This window comes from Anas platyrhynchos, chromosome 31, assembly GCF_047663525.1.
Source record: "Anas platyrhynchos isolate ZD024472 breed Pekin duck chromosome 31, IASCAAS_PekinDuck_T2T, whole genome shotgun sequence".
Classification (NCBI taxonomy): Eukaryota; Metazoa; Chordata; class Aves; order Anseriformes; family Anatidae; genus Anas; species Anas platyrhynchos.
Window position 1 is genome coordinate 1,772,501 of NC_092617.1, and position 4,993 is coordinate 1,777,493.

The window sequence follows — 4,993 nt, forward strand, 5'->3', positions numbered from 1 at the left end:
CGCCGAGCAGAGCGGCCGGCGACGAGCTAGGAGGATTGCCCCTCTCGCCGCCCCCCCCGCCCAACTGCTCGGCGGGGCTGCGGTGCCGCGGGCGGGGGGAAAAGGGGGGGAGAGGAGACGGCGCCGCGGGGAGGAGGGAGAAGTAGACCTGGTGGCTCCACGAGGAGGGAGGGGGCGGGGGGAGCGGGGAGGAGGAGGGAGAAGTAGACCTGGTGGCTCCACGAGGCGGGGAGGGGGAAGGGGGGGGGGTGGGGGGGGGGGGGGGAGACAGCGGGGAGGAGGAGGGAGAAGTAGACCTGGTGGCTCCACGAGGAGGGGAGGGGGCGGGGGGGGAGACAGCGGGGAGGAGGAGGGAGAAGTAGACCTGGTGGCTCCACGAGGAGGGAGGGGGCGGGGAGGACACAGCGGGGAGGAGGGAGAAGTAGACCTGGTGGCTCCACGAGGAGGGAGGGGGCGGGGAGGACAGCGGGGAGGAGGAGGGAGAAGTAGACCTGGTGGCTCCACGAGGAGGGAGGGGGCGGGGGGGGAGACAGCGGGGAGGAGGAGGGAGAAGTAGACCTGGTGGCTCCACGAGGAGGGAGGGGGCGGGGAGGACACAGCGGGGAGGAGGGAGAAGTAGACCTGGTGGCTCCACGAGGAGGGAGGGGGCGGGGGGAGAGAGGCTGCCAGGGTCCAGGCACTTTGCTGGTCATGCACGGAAAGTCCTGGTGGGCAAGGGGACACTCAAAGGTGCGAGGTTAGGGGGTGGTGTCCTGGTTTCAGTTAGCACAGAATTAATTTTCTTCCTAGTAGCTGGTGGAATGCTGTGTTTTGGCTTAGGATGAGAAGAGTGCTGATAACACGCCGATGCTTTAATTGTTGCAGAGCAGTGCTTATACTAAGCCAAGGACATCTCAGCCTTTTGCTCTGTCCTGCCAACGGGCAGGCTGGGGGTGCAGTAAGAGCTGGGAGGGGACAGACCCAGGACAGGTGACCCAAACTAGCCAAAGGGGTATTCCATACCATCTGACGTCATGCTAAACAATATATAGGGGTGGCTAGCTGGGGGGAGGGGGCCGGACTGCTCAGGGTTAGGCTGGGCATCGGTCAGCGGGTGGTGAGCAATTGCATTGTGCATCACTTGTTTGTACATACTATTACTTTCGTATTATCACCATTGTATCATTATTATTATTATTGTTATTATTATTTTGTTATTATTATTTTCCTGTCTTATTAAACTGTCTTTATCTCAACTCACGGGCTTCACTCCCCATTTCTCTCCCCCGTCCCAGAGAGGGAGGGGGGAGGGTGAGCGAACGGCTGCGTGGTGTTTAGCTGCCGGCCGGGTTAAACCACGACAGGTGGGCAGAGAGAAGGGGCTTTTGTTGTGTCCACCTGACAATGATAGCAGGGGGCTATCATTTCATGCCAAAGTAAATGAAGCTTGCCTTCCAGACTTCTTACTCTCATCACTGGCCGCCCTCTAGCAGTGGCCGTGATGGCTAGACCGATGGCCGTGACGGCGGGGTAGACCTGATGGCTCCACGAGGCGGGAGGGGGCGGGGGGGGGGGGGGGGGAGAGCGGGGAGGAGGAGGGAGAAGTAGACCTGGTGGCTCCACGAGGAGGGAGGGGGCGGGGGGAGCGGGGAGGAGGAGGGAGAAGTAGACCTGGTGGCTCCACGAGGAGGGAGGGGGCGGGGGGGGAGACAGCGGGGAGGAGGAGGGAGAAGTAGACCTGGTGGCTCCACGAGGAGGGGAGGGGGAAGGGGGAGGGAGACAGCGGGGAGGAGGAGGGAGAAGTAGACCTGGTGGCTCCACGAGGAGGGAGGGGGCGGGGGGAGCGGGGAGGAGGAGGGAGAAGTAGACCTGGTGGCTCCACGAGGCGGGGAGGGGGAAGGGGGGGGGGGGGGGGGGGGAGACAGCGGGGAGGAGGAGGGAGAAGTAGACCTGGTGGCTCCACGAGGAGGGGAGGGGGCGGGGGGAGAGAGCGGACCCCGGCTGCTTCGGGCCGCCGCTCGCTCTGACGTCAGAGGTTCTTGCTCGGCCGCGAGAGGCTCGCCACCTGTGCCACTCAGTGCGGCTGACTGCCTGGCCGCTTTGCTTTAGCTGCTTTGGAAAATAAATGCTGTTATCTTTATGTTTGTTATTAGTTTGTTCCGTTGCCTGTTTTCTGCTGTAGCTTTAGGAATCCTGTCATTCCTTACCGTCTTTCAAAACCTCCCCCCCCCCTCCACTCCTCAGCTCCCCCTCCTCCTCCCCCCTCCTCCCCCCCCCCCCCCCGCCTCCTCAGGCAAATGGCAGTTGAGCTCAGGTGGCGGCTCCCCAGTCAGCAGGGGTACTGGAATAGACTTGGCTGGGTGGCCGACCCCCACACCCCCACCTGCCAGCTGCGAAGGGACGGTTGGCGGGCTGTGGGGAGGCCGAATGAGGTGACCCAGCGTTCCCGAGTGTGTAAACACATCAACAGAGCAAAAAAGCAAAGCAGAGTAGGAACAGCAAAGCAGAGCAAAGAAAAGGATTCGGTGCCGGGAATACAAACCAAAACCCCCCAAAAATAGGCAGTTCTAAGGAAAGCATGTCGAAGCAGGTGCAGGAAAAGCAAAGCGGGGAAGAGCAACGAAAAGTAAAGCAAGGAAAAGTAAAGCAAAGCAAAACGAACCAAAATCATTGGGAATCGTGTAATGTCACTTATCGTCCTAAAAAACCTCACCCAACCCCATCCCCAGACGAACAGCAGCAGCGGGACCCACCTGGCGGCTCGCCGAACAGCGGGGGATGAGGAATAGACCGTGCTGGGTGGGTGGCCAGGCTTCCTGTCCCCACCCTCCAGCTCCCAGGGGACAGTCGTCGGGCTGCGGGGAGGCCACGGTGTGCGCCTGAGGGTTTATGCCTTCGTCAATACACCGATCGACTCATCGCCCAAATCGGTGCGACGGTCTGCAAAAGAAGCCTACCTAGCACGGCAAAGCAGAGCTGAGCAATGCAACGGAAAGCGGAGCGAGACAAAGCATAGCCCTGCCAGGGAAAAGAAAAAGGCAAAAGGAAAAGCAAAGCCAAGAAGGGCCGGGAAAAGCAAAACGAAGCAGGGCAAGAAAAACCAAAGCAGAAGAGGTCCAGGAAAAGAAAAGTGGTGTCACGAATACAAACTAAAGCAAAACAAAGCGAGGTAGGGCCAGCAAAAGCAAAACAAAGAAGGGTGAGGAAAAAAAAAAAAAAAAAAAAAAAACTAAGCTAAGGATTTCCTGGGGGGTGGGGGAAAGAAAAGCGGTGTCCTGAATACAACGTAAAGCAAAACAAAGCAAGGCAGGGCCAGCAAAAGCAAAACAAAGAAAGGCGAGAAAAACCAAAGCAAAAGAGGTCCAGGAAAAGAAAAGCGGTGTCTTGAATACAACGTAAAGCAAAACAAAGCAAGGCAGGGCCAGCAAAAGCAAAACAAAGAAGGGCGAGAGAAACCAAAGCAAAGGAGGTCCAGGGAAAGAAAAACGGTGTCACGAATACAAAGTCAAGCAAAACGAAACAAAGCGAGGCCAGAAAAAGCAAAGCATGGTGAGGAACAGAAAAACCAAAGTAAAAGAGGGCCAGGAAAAGCGAAGCAGTGCCACGAATACAAAGCAAAGCAAAGCAACGCAGGGCCAGGGAAAGCAAAGCAAAGCAAAACGGTGCTGCCAAAACAAAATGCGTAGTTAACTTAGCGTCAGTCGAAATCGCTGGGTTATGGGGAGCTGGGCGTTTGAGAAGGCCAGGGTGTGGCAGCGGCCCCCGGTTGCCTCGGGCCGCCTCTCGCTCTGACATCAGAGGCTCCTGCTCGGCCGTGAACGGCTCCCCACCTGTGCCACTCAGTTTGGCTGGCTGCCTGGCTGGTTTGCTTTAGCTGCTTATCATTATATAAATTGTTATTGTCATTATTATTATTATTATTATTATTATTATTATATACTACTAAAAAGCTATTAGAAATAAAAGTATTAAATAGTAATAGAAATAAGTATCATTAAAACGTAATAAAAATAGTAGTAGTAGTAGTAATAATAATAGTATTTTCTCCATCTGTTTCCCCCTTTAGTTTTAGGAATCGAGTAGTTATTTATTGTTGTTCTCAACCCACACCCCTCCCCAGACGAATAGCAACAGAGCCCACCTGGTGGCTCTCCGGACAACGGTGGGCAACAAAATAGACCTGGCCCGGTAGCCAGATCCCTGTCCCTGCCCGCCAGCTCCGAGGGGACAGCTGTCGGGCTGCAGGCCGGCTAACTTTTCTATGTGTTCATAAACAAGTTTCATGAACTTGTTTATGCATTCATAAAGACGGCAAAGCTAAGGAAAGGAGCACGGGGAAAAACAAAGCGGTGCCAGGAAAGGGAAAGCCAAGGAAAGAAAGCAGTTTGAGTCAAAGCAAAGCACAGCAAGGCTAAGAAAGGTACAGAAGAGCAGAGAAGGTAAAGCAAAGCACTGACAGGAACACGAAGCAAAGAAATAAAAAATAAAGCATGACCGCACAAGTAAAAACGTAGCAGGCCCAGGAAAGAAAAAGCAAAGCAAAGCAAAGCAAAGCAAAGCAAAGCAAAGCAAAGCAAAGCAAAGTAAAGCAAAGTAGCACAAGGAAAAACACAGCATTTCCAGGAGAGAAAAAGCAAAGCAATCTGAGGTAAGAACAGCAGAGAAAAGGAGGTATGGAAAAGCAAAACTGTGCCAGGAAGAGCAAAGCAAAGCGGAGCAAGACAATACAAAGAGAAGCAAAGCGAACGTAGCGAGCTGGCGGCCAGCACTCCTTTGGGTTCCAAGTGTCTGTGGGGGGGAGACCGGAGGGCTCCATGTTGTGTACAGGTGGCAGCCAGACTTGGACAGTGGCTGTACCCTGATCGCCCTCTCCCCAGCCTCCTTCACATCTCCTGGTGCACCGTGACGGTGGGCAAGAACCATGTCTTGCCTTAGCTAGTTTTATATATCTCTATCTATTTTGTTGTTGTTGTTGTTGTTGTTGTTGTGGATTTCTTCCACCGTAGTTGTGGGA